This window comes from Acartia tonsa, chromosome 3 (genome assembly GCF_053477335.1).
Source record: "Acartia tonsa isolate MP-2025a chromosome 3, ASM5347733v1, whole genome shotgun sequence".
Taxonomy (NCBI): domain Eukaryota; kingdom Metazoa; phylum Arthropoda; class Copepoda; order Calanoida; family Acartiidae; genus Acartia; species Acartia tonsa.
Window position 1 is genome coordinate 57,539,091 of NC_137262.1, and position 25,200 is coordinate 57,564,290.

Consider the following 25,200-nt stretch of genomic DNA (forward strand, 5'->3'; position numbering starts at 1 on the left):
CCGAAGTTTTATATTTTATTGGTTAGTTCAAACTAACAGTGTTCAAACTTTTCCACCAATAATTTCAACTTTTTAAAATCATAATTTTGTGTGTATATTAGATTGTCTTATCCCTTTAGACCACTGTAAAAATTAGAATAGACTGTGTATAATTGGCAGCTACTTCTTATTAATAAATCATCATTTACACAATTATTTACATTTTTGACATATAGCTTTTGATAATAGCAAATAAAAATCTTATTAGTAGCGAAGCTACTCTATAATTCACAATGTCCGTCCGTCCGTCTGTCCGTCTGTCCGTCTGTCCGTCCGTCTGTCCGTCCGTCTGTCCGTCCGTCCGTCCGTCCGTCCGTAATTAATGAATTGGGGGAAACGTGATTTTCTCGGCTCCTATAAAAGATAGAGAGCTGAAATTTTTTGACAACATTCCCATCATTAAGGAGCACAATTAACTATAAAACATCAATGGCGGTCGGACTGCTTTTTAGCAGGTTTTAGGCTATTTTTTATATTTTCCAAATTTTCCCCATATCTTTGGTGTTTATGGTCCGATTTTCAAAATTTTTTCAGTTAAAGATATCAAAATTAAATTTCCCATCATTTGAAGAAAACAAAAATGACGGTCAGACTGCCTTTTGCAGGTTTTTGGCTATTTTTATATTTTTCACATTTTTCCCCATATCTTTGGTGTTTATGGTCCGATTTTCGAAATTTTTTCAGTTAATGATATCAAAATTAAATTTCCTGTCATTTGAAGAAAACAACAATGACTGTCAGACTGCCTTTTTGCAGGTTTTTGGCTATTTTTGTATTTATCACATTTTTACCCACATCTTTGGTGTTTATAGTCCAATTTTCAAAAATTGTTCAGTTAAAGATATTAACATTAAATTTCTGGTGTTTTAAGGAAAGAAACAATGGCGGCCAAACTGCCTTTTAGCAGGTTTTTGGCTATTTTCATATGTTTGACATATTTCCCCATATCTTTGGTATTTTTGGTCCAATTTTAAAACTTTTTTGCATTAACAGTTTCAAATTTTTTTCCCCCATTGTTATGTGCATCTAGTATGTAATTTACTTTAACCGTCTTCATCATACAAAATAAAACAAGGTTTTGTGTTTATTTTCTCCAATAAATCTATTCTTGATTTTAATAAATACACTTTAAATCTACTTCTACGTATTCCCATCCACAATTTTTTGTGCTTCGCTACTTATGGATGTTGTCATCCTTGTTTTTAAAATCAAAGCTTTTCTATAATTAGGCTCGGTCCGTCCCAATGTAACGGATAGCTCATTTAGTTAATTTAGGCATGTTAAAATTGTCCTATCGATTTCAAACCTTGCATAATGATTCCTATAGGAGTTAGGTACGAGTTAGAAAGCGTAGCAACTCTATAATTGTTATCAGAAAGTGCGTACGTCCATTTTAAACATGTTGCTTTTTAGCTTTTTTTTACAAATAATTTTTATGTGGTAAAATTATCCGATTTGTCTGATTTTTGGAATACTGATTTCTAGGACAACAGAGTACAATGTTATCAGCGAAGCATCTCTATAATCAAGTCCTAAAAATGTAAGTATGTCCATAAAAGTTATCCTGTATTAAAGTAGTTTTTCGACAAATTTACTTAAAAATTTTTTTTAAAATCATAATCTATAATTCTGATTATTCAGTTCTGACACTGTACATATGTTAATGTTCGTCTGTCCTACCGTTTCTAAGCTTCGCTTTATGGATGTTGTCATCCTTGTTTTAAAATAAAGTTCTGTGTGTCTATCCGACTGTCTGTAAAAACTGTATGAGGAATCATCCTGGCTGCTACTTAAGATAGACGTCTGAAATTTATGTGGAGATTCCCTATAATTTGTTGAGCATCCCTTATATAACTTTCTTTTTTTGTCGGCCATGCTACAAAAGATCTAAGCATAAAATTGCTATCTATATATCCATCCAGTTGGTGCCTTTTTGTTTAAGTGTTAATTTGATTTCATGCAAATTTTCGGGGGGCAAAATACCTTATTATCGCATTGACACAAATCCCCCCCCCCCCCCTAGTTCATATCGTTTTTCCAATTAGTGGAGGGATGATGAGAGGAGGAGTGGGAAAGAAAACTCCTGAAAAAGAGATGGATAATTCCTCGTTTTTATGACGTAACATGCTGATTTTTTTTTTTGAGGGACTTTTTACGTCTTCAATTAGTGGCATCAAACTCTAGAGGCTTAAAAACCTTAAGGGGAAAGTGCACCTCCGCCACCCCCCGATTTGGAGTTTTGTTTTCAAATCTGAAAAAAAAACTTTTTTAGAAGAGTAGGCGTATCACCTCACCCATGGGAGGATCTCATAAAAAATTATTTTTTCGGGAGAGGGTTCGAATCCGGGCCCATTAACACTGAAGGCAATAATTAAGGGGGATAATTTGCAAGCAAAAAAGGGATTTAACCAAATCATAAAAGTTTTTGAAACTCATTGTCTATAGATGAAAGATGAATTATGTAGCGAGAAATGCCAATTAAAATAGATAGACGAGAAGAAAAAACAAGTCAATGTGCGTTCATAGATACGTAAATGTATACATATTTGGATCATTTGCAGTTCCAGGTAAAAACAAAATGAAATGTAGATTAGCATCGCTTCTCTAAAAAGTTAAAGTAATAACAAGCAATAACATATGAACATTGACACTTGTAGAGTGTCAGAACTGAATAAGCAGAATATACTTATGTATAGCAAAATTGTAAAAAGTTAAAGCAATAACATAAGAACATTGACACTTGTAGAGTGTCAGAACTGAATAAGCAGAATATATTTATAAATAGCAAAATTGTGAGTAAACTTGATACAGGCTACTGTTTAACGACATACTTACATTTTTAAGACTTTATCAAAGAGATGCTTCGCCTATAACATTGTACTATGTCGTTGGAAATCAGTACCAGAACTGTTAAAATTTTGAATATTTAAGGACATACTTTCATTTTAAAAGATTAATTATAGAGATGCTTTGCTTATAACATTATACCTAGTATTTATAGGAATCAGTATTCCATAAATCAGATGAATAGGATAATTATATATCACATAAAAAAACGTTGCCAACAAATTTTAATATCAGTATATTATAGATGGACGTACGGACATTCTGGTATCAAACAAAGAGTTGCTACGCTTCTGAATCGTACCTTAATATTACAGGAATCACTATGCCAATTTTGAAATCAATTGGACATTTCTAACATGCTATACCTGTATCCCTGATAATTCTATAATAATTCACCAACATGCAGGAATACAGTGATATGTAAATGAAGGATAAAATCTAAATCCCCAAAAATCAACACCTCTTAAGATATAAAAAAAATCATGCGTATCCTTGCAAAAAAGTATCAGAATATCTATTTGTCTGTTTGTAGCTTAAGATCTCATTTACCGCTCGACCGATAAGATTCTCATTTACAGCTATGGTTCTTTTAGGTCCATGAGAGGAAAAAAGAGTAACCACCTTGGCAAGGGGGGGGGAGGGTAAACATAAAAAATTAAAAATTTTAAGGGCACCCCCAAATTCATTTTTTTTGGGGGGGGGGTTAATCACCCCTTTACCTCACACCACCCCCATGGACGTCACTGCACCCAGGAAAAGAAATTAAACATTAATTTAAAACTAATATTACATGATTCAAATTTTTCCCTTTCTCCTGAAACTGTATAGATGTATAATTTACAAATTTTCGAATCCGTGCCAATAATTTTCTCAGAAATATAACAAAGACAATTAAGTTCAAAGGTGTAATACAAAGGATGTATTATTACTTGGATATTGCACCAGATTTTAATGGTTCTCTATTAAAGCAAACCTCGCAGCTGGCTAAAATAATGATATCCCATCCAAGCTTTTACCCGATTCTATCCTATCTTACTGTATTAACGAACTGACCAATAAATAAGGTCTATATTAGCAAGCTCAATTTACGACAAATTTACTTCTTTTGGCGTTATCCTGTTACAAAATTTTTTATCAATTTGAAAATTTGAGTACCCCCCCCCCCCCCCCCCCCCCCCCCGACAGTCTGGATAGTCTGCGGGAGGAGGAAAAGATTTGGACACAGGAAAAAGGCAAGCTTCAATTTAATTCAATAACGTGTCCGTGCTGTGTGGGGAAGCCGAGCGAAGCGAGGCTTCTCCACAGCACGGACACGTTATTGAATTAAATTGAAGCTTGCCTTTTTCCTGTGTCCACAACTTGATGTCGGGGTACTCTAATTTTCTAAATTTCAAAAACTATTTTAGGTTAGGTTAGGTTAGGTTATAGGCTAGGGAGCCGAGCGCTGCGGCCACGGATGTTCGTTGTCTGGGGTACTTTAATTTTCTAAATTTCAAAAAACTATTTTAGGTTAGGTTAGGTTAGGTTATAGGCTAGGGAGCCGAGCGCTGCGGCCACGGATGTTCGTTGTCTGGGGTACTTTAATTTTCTAAATTTCAAAAAACTATTTTAGGTTAGGTTAGGTTAGGTTATAGGCTAGGGAGCCGAGCGCTGCGGCCACGGATGTTCGTTGTCTGGGGTACTTTAATTTTCTAAATTTCAAAAAACTATTTTAGGTTAGGTTAGGTTAGGTTATAGGCTAGGGAGCCGAGCGCTGCGGCCACAGATGTTCGTTGTCGGGGGTACTTTAATTTTCTAAATTTCAAAAAACTATTTTAGGTTAGGCTATTTCTTTTAAATATTGCTACGCAACCCACAAATAAAATTGTTCTTGCTAAAAATAGGCGGACGAGAGGGAGAACATAAAGGGGACTGGGAAAAGGGGGTTGTTGGTCAGATGGGAGAGGAAAGGGGTAAACAATACAGTAAAAAAACGCGGACACGGAGCGGACGAGAGGGAGAACATAAAGGGGGCGGGGATAAGGGGGTTGTTGGTCAGATGGGAGGGGAAAGGGGTAAACAATACAGTAAGAATTCTGTATATAAATAGACTGAAAGCTTGAAGCTGTTTGCTAGTCGACTGCCTTGTAGCGAGGGACTGAGATCCTAAACTGGTTGGCATGGTTGACTAAGGAGGCAAGGCAAGGCTCGTGTCTCGCCTTATATACCCTCCCTCCCTTCCTCCTGTCCAACCTAATAATAGTTTACTTAAATTATTATTTTGTTGTCGGGGGGGGGGGGGGTACTCAAATTTTCGAAATCGCTAAAAATAATACTAAGAGGAATCTACCCTTCTTTTTATATAAACCTTACTACTTTATGTATAAACAAGGATGGCAACATCCATAAAAGCGAATCTATGAAATCAATCGGTAGAACAAGCGAATATATGAAAACTTGTTGCAAAATTGTATTCTTTTTAAGGACATACTTACATCTTTAGGACTTGATTATAGAGATGCTTCGCTTATAATATTATACCTTGTTGTCCTAGGAAACATTATTCAAAAAATCTTATGAAGAGTATAATTTTATCATACCAAAATTTGTTGTCAAAAAGTTCAAAATCAGCCTGTTTTAAAAGAACAACGGTCTTTCTAGAGAGTTTTAAATCGTATTCAAGTGTTACAAGAATTATCGGGTATAGTCCCTTTCGTGACATCGCACCTTCATTCTTCGTATTTTTCACAGTAGGTTTTCTCCTATTTCTAGCCCCTGCGGGAGACTAGATATCACCTAACTCAATATAACCTAACCTAACTTAAAATAACCTATAAAAAGCCATTTTAAAGATACGACAAATCGCCCCTTAAGGTGCGATGTCACGAAAGGGACTATATCTAAAATATCATGTTTGAAATCGATAGGGCAATTTTAACATGCATAATTCTTAACAATTAGAGTATATCCGTTACGCACGGACGTATGCACGGACTGACTTTAATTGTAGAAAAACTTCGAAATGTAAATTAAAAAAAAAACTTATCGAAAATTGAGACATTAGCATAAAATTCATATCCCACGTATACAAATAATTGGGATCTAATGCAGTTTACGGTAAAATGTTTCTGATATCGAACTTTTAAGGCTACTAGCGGCCAAACGCCTTATATTTTTTTTGACCAACACTTTTCTATCTTTAATTTTAGTTTTAAAAAACAATTTTTTTTTTGAAGGGGAAGGGGTAATTTTTTTTCTAGGGGCAATTTCTCTTATTAGGATGGTGGTACCCTCTATCAAAATAGTTAGGAATAGTCTTTATTCAGTAATGCACAATTATCTCGCAGCGCACATAAATGCGCGAAAAATAGAACCTAGTAATAGTGTCTAACTTTTTATCTTTGTAACCTAACAAAAATCGAAGAATGTGAGGGGAGGTGGGAAAGGAAACCCCTAAAAAAGAGATGGATTTTTGTTACGTCACAAAGATAAAAAGTTAGACACTATTACTAGGTTCCGAAAAATACTTATTTTATGCCTGTGTTTTCTATAGTCAAGCTTTCCATGTTTATAATTGGATCCTGACTATTGGATTTTGATCCCACGAACATTTCACCGTGAACTGCACTAGATCCAAGAAATCCAATAAGAAATGGAAGGGAGGGAGAGGACATTGGACGGTAAAATGTTAAAATTAAAACGTTAAGGATGTTAAAGGGGGTTAAAAGGTGATTACCCCCCTACCCCTCCCAAACTTTTAAACATAGATCATCTTCGATTGTTTTTTATATCTATAATACAAAGTAGAACGATGTCTGTCTGTTTGTTTGTCTTTGTGTTTGTCTGTTTGTTTGTGGCGAAGGATCTCTAACAGCTGAACCGATCGGGTTCTCCTATACAGGGTAGCTTATCATAGGTCCCGGGAAGGTTTATAAATATTTTCTTGGGGGGTGGTGAAAAATACCCCCCCCCCAAAAAAAAAAAAAAATTATTTTATTTTTCTTTTACATCTAAAATACGAAAAATTGGTTTCATCAAACTTTTTGGGGCAAAGACCCTAGAGGCTAGGGGCGAAGCCGCTAGTGATATTTATATAACGTAATAGAAGCTGTTAAAAAGTTAAAAATCAACATATTATGTATAGATGGACGAACAGATATTCTGATAACGAATATAGAATTGCTTTGTCTTCTAAATCGTACCTAACTGTTATAGGAATCATCAAGGAAAGTTTGAAAAGGATAGGACAATGCTAGCTAATTCCTGTTTAAATAAACGAAAAGAGCTAACAATTCCAGACGGACCGACCCTAATTATAGAAAAGCTTCGTTCTTAAAAAAAATTGTGGAGTATATCCGATAAAAGAAAAAAAAAGAATATTAATGTTTATTCAATTATGTCTCAAATAGCTACGGCACTAAACCACACAGCCAAGGATGACTCAATTTACATGGACATAGTTAAGTTGTAATTTTTGCCACTAGGCGACTCATTTTAATTGTAAATTTACAAATAAATTAATAATTTTGTATTGATTGTTTAAAACAATTTGTTTTTACAAATATAATATTTTTGTAAATATAAATATTGTTTTTTTTTAACTTAATTTGGAACATTTTTATAGAGTAGTACTAAAATAACAAATTAAATAGACAGATTTGTTTTTTCAAGTTACAAGTTCCATAATCAGAAAAAAATACTGCACATATACATGTTTAGAAGGACTAGAAGCATCAAGTTCAGATAGGAATTCATAAACACCTTATTATCAAGCCACATGGATTTATACCTAATTGGTAATTCAAACTTACTCTTTAATCATTTGTATGTTATTTAAAAGAGTATTCTGAAGGTGGGTCTATGTCTACACCGAAAGGTGCTATAACTGACAGGGGGTGTGAAATATTTACCCCCGCACTTTTATTGTCCTAAAACTAATAATCCTTATAATAAACTAATGAAATATATAATAACTAAAGGCTACGCCCCTAGAGGCCTCTAGTGGCACTTAAAATCTTGTTTCCCTATTTTAATTATGTCTATGTTGTGTTTAAGTCCCTAGGTAATAATAGAAAAATTTAGATTATTTTATTTCTCTTGGGAGGGTGGTGGTACCCTCCCTCAAAATAATTATAAACATTCCAATGACCTATAAGAAGCTGCCGTATTAAAGAAAACCCAATCGGTTCAAATGGACACAGAGACAGACAAACATCCTTCATGAATAGTTACGTAAGAAAATCAGACAGCCAAGGCTAACTCAATTTACATGAAAATAGTTTAGTTTTAATTTTTGCCGCTAGGCGACTCATTTAAATTGAGAATTTACAAATAAATTTAAAATATATTCATTGTTTGTTTAAAAAATTTGTTTTAAAATATAAATATGTTTCATATACTAATGTTGTATTTATTTGACTTAATTTGAAACGTTTTTTTATTGAGAAGTACAAAAACAGCAAATTTAATAAACAGTATTGTTTTTTATTCATGTCGTTAGTTAGTATTAATTTATTATGTAAATCAATTTTGTTTTGGAGGACTTAAAAATTCAAGTTCAATTGGAAATATTGTATATCAAATGATATAGGTCTCATAGTTAATTCATTTAATGGAAATTTAAATTTTCTTGATATATTATTTAAAGGAATTACCAAAGTAGGCCTATGTCTAAACCTAAAGGTGCTAAAACTGACAAGGGGGTGTGGAATATTTACCCCTGATTACCCTGAAACTATTAATGAATTATAAAATTACTAGCGGATACGCCCCTAGCATCTAATTCTAGAGACTCTATATTAATAGGGATAAATGAAAGGGCAGAAAGATAGCCTAAAACCATCTCAAGACTTCCAAGAATCTTCACTGTAAAGGAGAACCATATCGGTTCAGAAGTTAGCGAGAACCTTTGAAACAGACAACATAACACCCTACTACTTTCTATTATAGGATGTCATGAATAGTTACGTTAAGAAATCAGACAGTCAAGGCGGGCTGGCTCAATATACATGAAATTAGTTGTAATTTTTGTTGCTAGGCGACTCATTTTAATTTTTAATTTACAAATAAATTGAAAATATTTCAATTTTTTAATTAAATTAATTTGTTATCTTACATAAATATGTTTTATTTATCAACGTTTATAATATTTAATGTTTGAGATGATTTAAAAGTTTCATTAGCGAGTAGTACAATAAACAATTTAACTATAATACTATAAATAATATTCTCTGTATCAAATGTGTGTACAAGAAAACCTTAAATGTGTAAGTTTCTGTAGGACCTGTTGATTCAGGTTCAAATAGTTAGAGTATGTATAATCATTGGCTAATTACCCTTATTTTGCTGTAACAGGATGTATGTTTTTCTGTACAGAATGATTTTGCTAACCGCTGAACCAATCGGGTTCTCCTTAACAGGATAGCTTTTTTTTACGTTTCTCGATTTTACAAAGAGAATTCAACGCAACATAAACGTCAACGTAACACAGACATATTTTAAATATATAAGTGCCACTAGAGGCGTAGCAGCTAGTTAAATATTAAATCATAGTGCCTTTTTAATCATTTCTATCCTATCATATCCCTATAATAAAGTAACAGGATGTGTGTTTGTGTGTCTGTGTGTTTGTGTGTTTGTTTGTCCCGAAGGATCTCGCTAACCGCTGAACCGATCGGGTTCTCCTTAACAGGGTAGCTTCTCATAGGTCCCGGGAAGGTTTATAACTATTTTCTTGGGGGGTGGGACACCCCCAACCCCCCAAAAAAATGAAAAATCCCCCCCCCCAAAATTTTTTTTTTTTAAACTAAAATTAAAAATTAGGGGGGGGGGGGGCACCCCCCCCCCCCCAATTTTTTTTTGTCCCCTCCCAAAATTTTTTTTTTAACTTTTTCTTTTCAAATCTAAAATAAGAAATTGGGTTATCAAATTCCACTCTCTCCTCCTCAAGTGCCCCTAGAGGCCTCTAGGGGGCGTAGCCGCTAGTTATATGTATAAAGTAGTACTGTATTTTGCCTGTAGATATTTTCTACCTTTTCAAATACTAAGCCCCTAAAGGCTAGGGGCACAACCGCTAGTTACATTTTTAAAAATAATCTAAAGGAGGGCCTCTGCCTAACGGAGTTAAAATTGAGAGGGGTTGTGATATATTCCCCCCCCCCCCCGCGCTTTGAACTGAACATCTTAAAACTAATGTTAACATTTACGGAAAATATTGGCGTTAACGAGATCCTAATGTGCTTTAAAACATATTTAATAGATTGCAATGGGAATGTTCTTGTTAACCGCTGAACCGATATGGTTCTTTATACAGTAAAGTCTCTTAATATAGGACCAGAGAATATTTATAATTATTTTGGGGGAGGGTACGACTAAAACCCTCCGAAAAAAAAGCCCTAGAAAAAATTACTTAATATAGATGTTATTACATTCTGTTAAATAGATGCTTCGCTTACTAATGGTTACGCCCCTAGAAGCCATTAGAGGCACCTAAGGTGGGAGGGGGAAAAGTCGACCTCCCAACGTTTTCAACTAAAGTTATAAATAATGTAATTAAAAATATTTTTTGATGGGGGCGGGGGGAGGGTATTTTTTATTTAGAGGGTCGAGAAACCCTCCCCCAAAATACAATTAAAAACCATACCTGGACCTATGAAAAGCTTCACTGTAAAGGAGAACCATATCGGTTCAGCGGTTAGCAAGATCTTTCGTATAAAGGAGACATCCAAAAAATAAGTCAAAAATCTTATTATTAAATATTATAAAAAGATAAAAATTATAATATTTAAAATGAACATACGGACTTTCTTGTAATGCTTTATATAGAGTTGCTGCTATCTAAATTGTTCCTAGCCGTTACATGAATCTTAAAGTTTGAAATCAATAGGACAATTCTAACATGTCTAAATTACCGATAAGAGCCATCTGTAACAGATGTACCCAGTGGCGTGCGAAGCACTTTGTCTAGGGGGGGGCATTTTGAAGATTTTGTAAAATTTTGCCCCCCCCTAAAGCAAAGTGCCCCGGGGGGGCACTTTGCTTTAGGGGGGGGCATTTTGATTATATATACTAACTTTAAATAAGGGCGTTTTAAGGGGTTGGATTATTTGATTATGGGCCTTCTAGTCCTTATCCCTTCTTCCCAATCCCTTCCCCCATCCCTATTCTCCATTTATATCCCCCATCTCTTCTCCCCCATCCCTTCTCCCCACCCTGCAATGACCGAAGGGAAGGGTGCTAGAAAGCATCTTTGAAAAAAAGTACAGAAGATAATTTAACCTTCCCCCCCCCCCCCACAAAACATTTTTTAATGGGTGGAAGGGGATGTTATAAAATCTCAACAGGAAGGATGAATAACCCCATTAAATTTTTTTTTGGGGGGGAGATAAAAACACTCATTTTGGAAATAATTTACTTAAAATTTACCTATTATGTAAAACTGATTTTAAACAAGGATGACAACATCTATAAGTAGCAAAGCACAAAAAAATCAATAATAAGAATACAGACAAGTAGATTTAAAGAGCATCTGTTGAAATCAATCTATATTTTAGATAGAAAAAGTCACAAATCCTTTTTTCTGTATGTTGTGTGATGACAGTCAAAGTAAATTACATACTGGATGCTCGAAACAGCAAAATATTTTTTTTTTTAATCTTATAATCCACAAAAAAAATTATCCTTCCATAAAAACCAAAGATATAAAGAAAATTACTTGTCCTTTCATCTACAGATATAAAAATCTCTTAGAAATATGGAAAACTTTGGGGTATAGTTTCTTTTGTGGCAACGCCTTTTAATAGCTTTTAATAGGTTATTCTAGGTTAAGTTGGGTCAGGTGATTTCCCCGCAGGGTTAGGCAATTGTCCCCGCAGGAGCTATAAATAGGTGAAAAGCTGCTGTGAAAATACGACGAAATGCACCTTAGGAGGCAATGTCACAAAAGGGACTATACCCAAAATTTAAAAGATACAAAAAAAGCCAAAAACGTCCAACCTCCATGAATTTTTAATAATTAATTATACTCCATAATGATGGGAATGTTAACATTAAGTTTTAGCCTTCTATCTTTAATTGCAGTTGAAAAAATCACATTTCCCCCTTAGCATTTCGTACTGACAGCCATAGTGAATTATAGAGAAGCTAAAAAGTTATATCAACATATCCTACCCTCTTTAAATGGCACTTTAAAACTCTGTTAATTTTTGATTAAGTGGTGTTTCCAATGATTTATAAGGGAAGTGCGTGAAGCGCACCTAAAAATATTTACTCCCCCTTTGAACTAAAATCAATTAAAGACAACAAGAGTGGCGTATTTTATCAAGTTAGGAATATAGAGTGTAGTTAGTTTTAAGGGTTTTTAATGAAAATTGCCATAAAAAAACATGTCTTTTTGTAAGGGTATGTACACAAAAAAAATGATAAACTTATCCTGAAAATAATATGACATCATATATAGTATTAGTTATTCATTTAGACAGACATACAGTGTTGAGAAAAAGGCTTAGATAAATATCAATGCTGTTTCTTTTTTATATAAAATAACTTTTTAATTAAATATTTGTTGTTTTATAGAAATAAAAACAAAATATACAATGAAATAAAAAGAAAAAACCGTTTGGAAGGGCGCGAAGCGCAAATTTTTTCTTTAAATATGCAAGGAGGGAGGGGTTTTTGGGCTATTTATTACACTAGTCCCCAATATTTCATATAAAATTTTCTTATTCGTTGGCTCAACAACTTTGGGGACTTAAGTCGAGTTTCCATACATTTCATCCACTAATTGTAATCTATATAAGGGTAATCATCATTGGGGATGTACAAAATTTCTTTGGTAAAAAGTTTATATTATACAAAATAAAATACTTCCTATTACCTGGTTTGTTATGTTCAGTGAAAAAAGATTATTACCTAATTTCTACACTATTTAAAACATTTGTTAAGGTTAAATGAATAGTAACTGTCTGTTTGGCGCGAAGCGCCAAAATTTTTTTTTTGAGTATTTCTACACTAATTAAAAAATTTGGTAAGGTTAAATGAATAGTAACTGTCTGTTTGGCGCGAAGCGCCAAATTTTTTTTTTGAGTATTTCTTGATCTTTTTTTTGGAAACTGGGATAGTTTTGCTTTTTGTAGGGTAGGGGGCAAAAAGGGGCATTTTTGTTTACCAGGGGGGGGCAAAATGGGGCATTTTTCAACATTTAGGGGGGGGGCATGGGGGGCGGTGGCTAGGGGGGGGCAGGGGGGGGCGTTTTGGTCGCTAGGGGGGGGGGCGATTGCCCCAAATGCCCCCTTCGGTTCGCACGCCACTGGATGTACCGACAAAAAAATAATAGAAAAGTAACACTTTAACTACCAGCATTTTCTATATTTTCGCGCTTCTGTAAAAAAACTGGTTTTGATAAAACAGGCAATTAACCCCTAAATAAGTGGAATATAATTCTAGTTTATAAAATTGCCGCTACTCGTCTATAAATAATATTTAATTATTAATTTTATCTTTTACAATATCGTTTATATGTTTTGAGGATTATAAATGTACAAAATTAAAAATTAATTACAATTAAATTTTATCTATGATTTTAGATTTAAGAATAATTTAGTAAAAAAGCTCAACAAATCAAAATTTAAAATATATAAATAATGAAATTTTATATTCAATAAGGGCCGATTTCTCAATGTTGCATCTCCAGTAAACATATTAAAATTTGAAAGGGGTTACCCCGCTCATCCAAACAATACGAAAGGATACACATCATTAAATGTTAATAAAATATATTTATACCACTATACAAATGGTAACGTATTTTAAGAACTTAAAGAATAGTTTCCCTAAATTAACTCCTTTAAGGCGAATACTTGTTTTTATTTATAAGATATCCTTATAATAAAGTAACAGGATGTGTGTATGAATTATCTCGATAACCGCTGAACTGATCGGCTTCTCCTTTAGAGGGTAGCTTCTCTTAGGTCCTGGGTAGGTTTATTACTATTTAGGGGGAGGGCATCACCACCCTCCCAGGAAAAATCACGAAAAACGCAACATAGAGAGGTATCGTAGAGACTTGAACCAAAAAAACCAAACAATTAAAGTGCCACTAGAGGCCTCTAGGGGCGTAACAACCAATTTGGACAAGCATTTTCTGAAACCTTAAGCTTCAGACAATAAATCATTCTACTTTATATCATGGGTTATTGTCTGGGAGGGAGGGGACTCTTTTGATTCTAATCCTACCCAAGGGGGAATTTTGTTTAACCTAATTGGAATGATGATTTATTTATTATCCATTGTCTTTTTCTGTATATCATACTTATAATAAAGTAACAGGATGTTTGTATGTCTGTCTGTCTGTACCGAAATATATCCCTAACCACTGAACCGATATGGTTCTCCTTTACAATGTAACTTCTCGCAGGTCCTTGGAAGGTGTATAACTATTTGGGGGAGGATACCACCACACTCCCAAGAGAAATCGCCCCTAGAAAATAATACCAAAATTAAAAATTATTATGGGACCTAATTTGTTGGTACCAAAAATTTGGGTACTTTTATTATATCTTAATCTTTATTCAAACTTTCAATGTCAACACTTTTCAACGAAAAATTTGAATCTACAGAAGGGGTAATTGTTTATTTTTTTTAGTATGTGCATTACTTTTTCGTCCATGGTCTTATCACCTAAGATCCCTACTAAGATCATTACACTCCAAAGTTTTTGTTCAATATTTTTTTTTGAGGGGGGGGGGGGGAAGTTCAATCTTCCACTAACAAAATTAGAGTATAGTCGCTTTCGTGGCAACGCCTCTTGAGGGCTTTTCGTCCTGTTTTCACAGTAGCTTTTCATAGGTTATTTTAGGTTAAGTTAAGTTAGGCAAATGGCCCCGCAGGGGCTAGAAATAGGAGAAATTCCATTGTGAAAATACGAAAAAACGACGTCCCTTGAGAGGCGTTGCCACGAAAGGAACTATAAACCAAAATTAATGTACGAATACGAAATATTATAATAATATTATCCTTCGCATTATTATATATAATATAATAATGCGAAGGATTTGGGGAGGGATTTTAAATTGTCCTATTCCCTAATTTTCTGTAATATGTCGTGCAAAATATTAAACGGTGTAAAGAAAAACAATTAAGGGAGAAGATTACTTTTATATCAATGTTTTTCAAAAAAAAGTTGACCAATGAATAAAAACCCGCGACCGAGTTCGAATCTCTGCTCTACACTGCGTTGTAACTAAAGAGGTTAATAATGGTTCCAACTGCTGCTAGGCAAGATGCGTGATATTAATATGCCCTGGCTCAAAACAGTTAAAACTCATTATTATGCAGAGTTAGGACTTTAAAACAAAGGTCAAACAATCAAAAAGTTTTAACTATACGTAAAAGACATTTTATAACTAGTATTGCTACGTCTTCAATATTTTCCCCTAAGTTTGAAATGTATTGGATGATTCAACCTTTATTCTAAAAAAAATCTCTATTAATGAAATTCAAACTCATTACCATGCACAGTTAGGTCTTTCAGACAAAGGTGGTGCAATCAAAGAGTTCAAACAATACATAAAAGACACTTTATAACAACTCTTATAGAGTTGCTACGTCTTCAATATTTTCCCCTAAGGTTTGAAATTGATTGGATGATTCAACTTTAATTCTAAAAGTAGAAAAAAATCGCATTAATGAAATTCAAACTTTTTTTTGAAAACTTTGGTAGTGATGGTTATCATAGCAAATTTTAACAAATTTGCATGCTTATATTTCACATGATGGGCTGAATTTGAATTTCCGAATGTGTACACAGTTTCCTCGGTGTTTCCTCATCCTATTTCAATATTTACTTATAGCTAAAAAAGCTTCAAACTTCCAAAAAATTTGAATGTTTAATGTATAGATCGTTTATACATTGAAATTTAGATTTTTTTAGAAGTTTGAAGTTTTTTAGCTAGTAGTAAATATTGAGATAGGATGAGGAAACACCGAGGAAACTGCGTATACATTCGGCAATTAAATTTCAGTTAACTTTTTTACATTTTTAACCCTTAACAGTCGGGCCCCTTGCCGCACCTTAATCAGTCGGGGGGAAGGGGGGGGGGCGTTCAACGCCCCCCCATATTATCTCAGTTCCTATTAGAGCTAAAGGGCTAAATTTTTTTGTGCAAGTCCCCTGTGTTATGATGAATTTCCGACCTTAATTAAGTCAAAGTCAATTTTCGCTTCCTTCACCCTTTTATTTAACAACCTTTGTTTTTAGGTCCTTTTTTACTTAAAAATTTCAAACGGCTGTAATTTTTTTTATTTTTGAAGCTAGAAGAAAATTTGTTTTGCAGAAAATGTTTATCTTTGTGTAAATTTTATATTTGAAATATCAAAATATAAATTTCAGCGGCCGCAGCTGTACTTGGCAGCTGTCAGCCGCCGCCATCGGCGGTCGGCGGGAAAACGGCGGTGGATCTTTATGAAATTTTAATACATCATGTTATATTATACACCGTTAAGGGTTAAAGCGAAGCTTTTCTATAATTAGGGTCTGTACGTATGTTCGTCACAGTTAGCTCTTTGGCATTTTAGGATTGTCCTATCGATTGCAAACTTTCGATGATGATTTTTTCTGTAACATTTAGGTAGGATTTAGTACGTCCATTAAAAACAATATTTTGTTTGATATAATTATACTATTTATCTGAGTTTTGGAACAATGATTCCTAGGACAACAAGATACAAATTTCTAAGCGCAGCATCCCTATATAATCAAGTCCCAAAATGTAAGTAGTAAGTATTTTCTTAAATACAGTGTGCTTTTTTTGTTATGAGAACTTTTTTGAAAGCAATTTTACCCCACTTATAGTTATCAGAATTTAATGATTAATGGCTTATTTTCTTCGTTTTTTAAGGCAATTAATAGAACAACAAAAAAATATTTCAGTTTTGATTTAAAAAGTACAGTAAAATCTAAAATTCAAAACTTAGGTGTCAACATCTAAAAATGGTTTTAGCGCATTTTTCTTATGCTCAAATAATCAATCTTTTGCAAGAATGGCTGCTAAACACTACAAAGTTGAGATAAGTTGATATATAAAAATGTATACAGATACTATTAGGGACATGTACTAGAACATATCAAAGTTTGAAGGTCATATCTCAACCAGGGAGGGAGTACTGGCCCCCCAAAGTCGACTACAGAAAATCCATTTTTTAAAGAAAAATGCGCTAAAACCATTTTTATATGTTGACACCTAAGTTTTAGATTTATTTAATTTAGATTTTACAAAAACTTAAATATTTTTTTTGTTGTTCTATTAATTGCCTTAAAAAACAAAGAAAATAAGCCATTAATCATTAAATTCTGATAACTATAAGTGGGGTAAAATTGCTTTCAAAAAAGTTCTCATAAAAAAAACACACTGTAGAATCTTGTATTTTTTAGAAAGAATTCATAACACTAGTCCATACCCATTATAAGAACGTTTTCTTATTCGTTGATTTTACAATTTTGGAGACTTAAATTTTGATTGTTTGTTTTATTGAGTTGATTGTTCAAATATTTCAACCTCTAATTTTAATCTACAGATGGGGTTGATTTTGTGTATCTTCATTTGGGATGTACATCAATTTATCGGCCATTGTCTTATCCATTCAGATCCCACTTTTATTTACATGATTTTGCAACAAGTTTAATAGTTTATATACAATTTTGTTATTACTTTTAAATTAATATTCTGCATATTACATTTTGACACTCTACAAGTGTTAATGTTCGTTTGTTCTACCATTTAGTTAAGAGCTTCGCCTATATTTAATTTTTTAGTACTAAAGCTACTTACAGATTTTTTTTTTTTGGGGGGGGGGAAGTCAAAAAATAATATTTCAGGAGGGCGTGGAAATCCCCAAAACCTCCCACAAAAGTTTCAAACCATTTTCCTATTGGTTAATAATAAAATTTTAAGAAACACCTATTTATAATAAATTTAATCAACCACATGCGATAAAAAATATTAATTTAGATCAAAATAATAATTTTTTGCAAAAAATTTAATGCCTAAGTTCAATTTTTAAGCATAATTAAATTTTTAAGCTAATAAAATTTTACATGCTATGAATTTTAGCAAAGTTATATGATAAAAATGTATCATATGATAGGTAAAATATAGAATTTGAGTGGGTTGATTTTTCATTTAGGCGCAATACATTAGCGCGCCTATAAGCACAGAGTTACGTGCACACACGCACACACACACTATTACGCGCATAAACAGACAAAGGTACATCTTGTATTCATGTATTAGATGCCAGGGATCTAAAGAAATAAGACAATGGCCGATAAATTAATGTACTTTGCCAATTATAATACAAAATTACCCCTTCTGTAGCGTAAGATTAGTGGTTGAAACGTTTGGACACTCAACTTAATAAACGAACCAATCAAAATTCCCCAAAGTTGTTAAGCCAACGAATAAGAAAACGTTATTATAAAACTTTGGGGACTATTGTAATAAACAGCCTATTGTCCTCTCTCTCTCTCTCTCTCTCTCTGGCGTGCACATTTATACACCAGGGGGGTGTCAAACCATTAGGGGCTGAAAAAAGTGTGAGGTAGGACTTTCTCAAACTCACTTTTAGGGGGTGTTGACACCTCTCTAAACCCCCCCAAAGACCCAGAGAGACTGAACAATGAACTGTTTATTACACTAGTCCCCAAAGTTTTATAATAAAGTTTTCTCATTCGTTTGCTCATTTGAGTGTTCAAACGTTTCAACCACTAATTTTAATCTACAGAAAGAGTAATTTTGTGTATCATCATTGTGGATTTACATCAATTTATCGGCCAGTGTCTTATCGCAGAAATATATAATCATTACTGAATGCATTGCAAGACCATACTGTACATATTTTACCGTGCCTTAAATCTATAGCATCAAATGAACATACAAATTATTTAATGAAAAACGCTATGACTTCAAATTTAATATGTATTGAATATATTTTGAATAGAAACGTCAATCATTATATGAGTCGATATATTATTACTTGGATGTTGCACCAGATTTACATGTGTCTTGATAAAGCGATGCTCGCAGCTGGCCAAAATAATAAATCCCTCCACATCCACCTCCTTTACTCCTACTGGATGAAGGAACTAACAAATAAATGAGTTTCATAATAGCAAGCTAAATTGACGACAAATTTTTCCTGTCAAAATATCCACGTATATCCTATTTCCATTATTACATGACGTTGCAACATTCAAAGAGCGAGGCTGTTCTATAGTTAGGTGTTGTGTTCCTAACGTTTACACTTTTAACGAATAGCTTCTCATATTAATAGCTTTGCTTGTTAGAATAAATTGCTAGGACGCCCGAGCTCCTTTTTGCAGGGGAAGAAGGAGAGGGGGGGGGGGTTGATATTTTGAGGGAGTGGGTTGGGATTTTACCTTCGGTTATATTTTACTTGTGGGTCTATATGTAATGGTAGTGGGGCAAATTATCTTTAAAATTAGCCATGTGACGTCATAAAATTGAGGGAGATGAGAGGAGAAGTGAGAAATAAAACCGCTAAAAAAGATATGGATAATCCCTCATTTTTATGACGTCACATGGCAGATTTTTTAGACACTTTGTCAATATTAAAATAATTTAAATTTTTTTGGCTAGGGGGGGGGGGGGATAAATTTTGTAATTGGGGCATGTGGATTGTAATACACCCCCATATCTCCCCTCCTTTATTTGGCGTACTTTGTCTTGCTGTAAAGTACAAAATATCTATATACGAAGAAATGTTAGATGATTTAAATTTTTAAGGTTCACTTCACGTACACAAAATTATGGACAATTTTTCTGAAAAATAAAAAGGTACATTTTCATTTCCAATATGGCTTCCAAATCAGTTGGATTAGAACCTGTTCTCTGCCATACTGAAAAATAATTTTTTTTTTCGCCTCGTATTAGAGACAATTTTCCAAGAATATTAAAATAAAAATTTATACCAGTTTTGTTAGCCCGGGTTTTCGGACCCTCGTGACTAACAAGACTGTATTCGAAGGATCGGAAAGAGGCTAGAAAAAAACATCCCAATACTTGAAATAAAAATGAAATAGCCTAATACCATCACAGAACCAAAATGAAAATAGTTAGAAAAAAACCTAAAATAGAAAACCCAATTGGTTTAGCAATTATTGAGATCTTCAGCTTTAGACAAAAAAAAACCGTTTGGTACTGGGATAGTTAAATACTTTTTTCCCCTTGCATCTTCGAAAACGAAGCTGTAGGTATAAAATTTTCTTCAGATTTTATTTCCCCGTCCGTGATTAAAAATCAATAGCTTGATAATGATGACAATATAAAAGCTAATGTCTGCTTTCACAACTAACAAACAGACAGACAGACAAACAGACAGACGGACAGCCAAACAAACCAGGGATCTAAATGGATAAGACAAAGGCCTGTAAATTGATGTACATCTACAATGATGATACACAAAATTACTCCTTGTGTAGATTACAATTAGTGGTTGAAACGTTTAGACAATCAACTTAATGAACCAACCAATCAAAATTCAATGTTGTTAAGCCAACGAATAAAAAATAGGGACTAGTGTAATAATCAACCCATTGTCCTCTCTCTCCCTGCAAATTAACAGATAGATATTAGTTATATTTTCAAAGTTGAACAAACCCTCGAAGAGGAACTAATATTCTTTAAACAAGGATGACAATATCCATAAAAGCGAAGCACTGAAACGGTAGGACAAACGGACATTAACACCTATATAGTGTCAGAACTGAATAATCAGAATATAAATGTATAAGAGTCGAAGCAAAATTGTAAGTAAATTTGCTGAAAAACTGCTTTATACAGAATAATGTTTATGGACATACTTACATTTTTAGGACTTGATTATAGAGTTGCTTCACTTAAAACATTATACTTTGTTGTCCCAGGAATCACTATACCAAAAAACAGATCAATCGGATGATTAGATCACATAAAACTTTGTTGTTAAAAAAGTAAAAAAACCAACATGTTTAAAATGGACGTAGGGACATTTTGGTAATGATTATAGAGTTGCTACGCTTTCTACATCGTACCTAACTACAAAAGAAATCACCATGCAAAATTTTAAATCGATAGGACAATTATAACATGCCTAAATTAACGAAAAAAGCTATTCGTGACGCACGGATAGACGGACGTACGGACGGACCGACCCTAATTATAGAAAAGCTTCACTTTTAAAAATATAAGTAGAGGAGCAATAAATGTATAATTATAGATGTTTAATCCAGACAACTAACTGACCCAAGCGGTTGGGACACTTTTCGTCTGCCAGTAAATTGCTTTCTGTTATGCTGTAGCGACTTGGCTGTGTTTATATTTACGACGCTATTGGCTGATATTCAAAGATCCCAAATAGCTCTTGCCCTCTCTATCATTTTACTTAAATAGCATATGAAACCTTTTTTATGAAAAAAGAACAATAAATTACTTTTCTGTTTAATAATATTTATGTTTTAGTTTTTATAAATTCGCCAAGAAAATAATCGAATTATTGTTATTTTAAGCCTTTTTTTGACCAGTTAAATTTGTGTTTTTAAAATACTTTACCCTCTTATATAACATACTTAAATGCAGCTTCTTAAAGGCAAATAGAAAGAGAGAGAGAGAGAGAGAGAGAGAGAGAGAGACAGAGAGAGAGAGAGAGAGAGAGAGAGAGAGTAAAAGAGATAGAGAGGGAGAGAAAGAGAAAATAATCAAGGATGACAATATCAATAAGTAGCGAAGGTAAAAAATAAAAACATAATTATTGGAAAGACGACAACATTTAGTTATGAAGTTAGTACATATGGAGAGGAATCCAGGGATCTAAAGGGATAAGACAATGGCTGTTAAATTGATGTACATCCACAATGATGATACTCAAAAATACCTATTCTGTAGATTAAAATTAGAGGTTGAAACGTTTCAACACTCGACTTAGTGAATCAACTAATCAAAATTCACAAATTTGTTAGGCCAACGAATAATAAAACGTTATTATAAAACTTTGAGGATTAGTGTAATAAACAGCCCAATGTCCCCTTTATCTCTGTGAGATTTCTCTTGAATAAATATCAGCCATTCCTTGTAAATAGAAGCTTTAAGTAAATCCAATTTTCCAATCGACGTACTTACTTTATTGAGTAGCTTCGCTAAACTAATAACAAGAATGACAACATAAAAGCGAAGCTATAAAATTAGTCGGTATGACAAACGAACATTAACACTTGTAGAGTGTCTGAAAAAGTATTTGAATTTAGAAGTCTAAACTAAATTTTATTTGTTGCAAAATCACTTAAATACAAGATACTGTAAGGACACATTTACATTCTTATGACTTGATTATAGAGATGCTTTGCTTATTATATAATACCTTGCTTTCACTATTCTAAAAATTGTTGTAAAAAAAGTAAAAAACTTACATTCGACCTTTTTGGGAACTATTATAGAGTTGCTGCGCTTTTAAATTATTACAGGAATCATCATGCAAAGTTTAGAATAAATGGAACAATTCTAACATGTCTAATTCAACGATAAAGCTATCCGTTACGAACATACGGACAGACCGACCCTATTTATAGAATAGTCTTGCTATTAAAAAAGAAATAAGAGAGAAATATAGAAAGGGGCCTATTTTGGCGGCCTTCGAAACTTTATAATGAAGAATAAGCCTATACATATACACACACACACACACACACACACACACACACACACACATAACATAGGCAGCAGATTTGGGGGGATGGTTGCTTTCAAAACCACATTGCCCCCCCCCCCCCTTTCTCTTTCTTATGTGAACTTTTGTGTGCGTTTTTAGCTGAAAGAGAAAGAAAAAAGATGATAATAAGCTTCTTTTTTCTCATACATACAGAAAGAGAGATTAAAGAAAATAAGAGAGAGAGAAAGGCGAGAGGGAGAGGGGGAGGAGGGTAACTACGAAGGAAGGCCTGTGCATGCGTGTGTGTGTGTGTGTGTGTAAACCAAAAAGCTCCTCAGTTGCGGCAGCGCTTTCATCTAGTTGACACATAGAGGTATGCTGCGCTTTTTTTCATACACAAAATTTCGCGCATTTTTTGCTTAATTTTTAGTGGATTTTTTGGTGATATTATTAATGATTTTTTTAATAAATATAAAGTGATAAATGAAGTGAATTTTATTCATTTTTAGTTGTTTAAAAGCATTTATGAATTAAAATTAGTGTTTTTTTGAGCTATCAATTAAAATAGATGGCCCTTTTTGTGACCCTACAACAGTTAATTTTAGTGAATATAAAAAAAATATACGTTTGAATACCCTATAATATAAAGTAGCAAGCTTTTTTTGCATGAAGCTTAAGATCTTAGTAACTACTGAACCGATTGGGTTCTCTGTTTTAGGAAAGCTTTACATGGTATTGTGATGGTTTTAGACTATTTTATTTTCGGATTTAAGTCTCACGGTAGTTTTAAGCTTTTTTCATAGCCTCTATATGCTCATTTAAAAATAGTTATCCTAGATGCTAGGGACGTAGCCGCTAGTTAATATTATTACAACTATTAATAATTTTAAACAGGGGAAAAGTTAATATTTAAAAGTTATTGTAATTATTAAAAATATTCAATTTTCAATAATACTTAGATTCAGTCTTTTGGTCAGGTTTTAGGATATTTTCTAGGGGTTGCTTAGAAAGTACTCCTTCGGATGATTACGACATCCCCCTCCGACCCCATTTTCCCTCAACAATATTTTTTTTATTTAAAACCAATGGAAGAGGGGGGTTCGTGGGGGTTAATACCCAGAAGCTAGGGTTGCAGCTATAATACTATTTCATAAAAAGTTTCTATAAACATTCTTTGTAAAGAATTTTTCCCTGCTTTCTAAAAAAATGTTGCACTAATAAAATTGATGAGAACCCAATCTAATATATTAAAAACGCCATATGGTCTATTTGATAAATTCCTCAACTTTTAAGATTGTTGCAAGAAAAAAGTTTCTTTTTTCTCTCAACCCCCCCCCCCCCCCCCCTATTTTTGAATAAAGTTTGTTTCTAGCCTCTGCAGTGGGCTTTAACCCTGCTGGGGCTTTTAGAAATCTTACTTGAACTAACTTAACCTAAAAAGGTTTAATGTAGTCTTATTCATGCTTTAAATTGTTTTTTTCCTTGGTATAAGTTTAATGTTTATTTTTGGGGGTTTCATGGGATAACATCTAGAGGATAATAACACAAAAAAGCCTAATATTGCTGTACCTGAACCTGGATAACCTCTAAAGGTTGGGTGCTCTACAAGGTTCCATTTTTGCAGGGATCTAAAGGGATAAGACAATGGCCGATAAATTGATGTACATCCCTCAAAATTAATACACAAAATTACCCCTTCTGTGGATTACAATTAATGGTCGAAACGTTCGGACACCCATCTTAATGAACAAACTTATCAAAGTTCAATAAAAGTCCCAAAAAATGTTAAACTAACAAACAAGAAAAGGTTATTATAAAACTTTGGGGACTAGTATAAAAAGCAGCCCAATATCTCCTCCCTCCCAGCATTTTAGTGTATCTAGATCAAAACAAGTGAATGCTTTCATGGTTTACTAACCATTCAATAGGCATTTTAACCAGGGATCTAAAGGGATAAGAAATTGGCTGATAAATTAATGTACATCCCCAATAATGTTACACAAAATTACACCTTCTGTAGATTAATATTATTGGTTTAAACGTTTGATCACTCAACTAAACGAACCAGCCAATCAAAATTCATTAAAGTCCCTAAAATTGTTAGACCATCAAATAAGAAAAGTTATTATAAAACTTTGGGGACTATTGTAATAAACAGTCTATTGTTCCCTCTCTCGATCCCTCTGATTCCAACTCTTTTCTTTATCTGATTGAAAATAAATTTTTCCTTTGAAAACCCATTTAAGCATAATTTATTGGTAGCGCAGCTACTCTTAAATTAGTGTATATCTGTACGTCTATCTGTCAATAATTACACCAGTACCCAAAATTTTATAACCACGTACTCTTATTTGTTGACTAAAAACTTTGAGTACTTAACTAGTAGTCTCTAAACTTTTCAACCAATAATTTTAATTTACATAATTTTGTTAATATTGTTTATCATCATTGGGGATGTAACATTGTACATTAATTCATCGTCCATTGTCTTATCCCATAAGATCATGGTTCTGATTTACGTTATTAGATTACTAGCGACTGCGCCCCTAACACATAGGAAATATGTATTCTAAACGACATGGAAGGAAAGAAAATAGCTTTAAACAATCCAAAGACTTAAAATAGCCTAAAGACCATCCA

The 25,200-nt window shown here is 33.4% G+C and overlaps 1 protein-coding gene across 2 annotated transcripts in view; it reads left to right on the plus strand.

Annotated features, from left to right (window-relative positions):
* The first annotated feature begins 22,896 nt into the window (after positions 1-22,896).
* Positions 22,897-25,200, plus strand: part of LOC145314651 (uncharacterized) — an 89,119-nt gene continuing 86,815 nt past the window's right edge. For both annotated transcript variants that reach the window (XM_080154659.1, XM_080154657.1), the window contains exon 1: positions 22,897-22,933. The gene's annotated coding sequence lies outside the window, so the exon portion shown is untranslated. The remainder of the gene's footprint in view (positions 22,934-25,200) is intronic.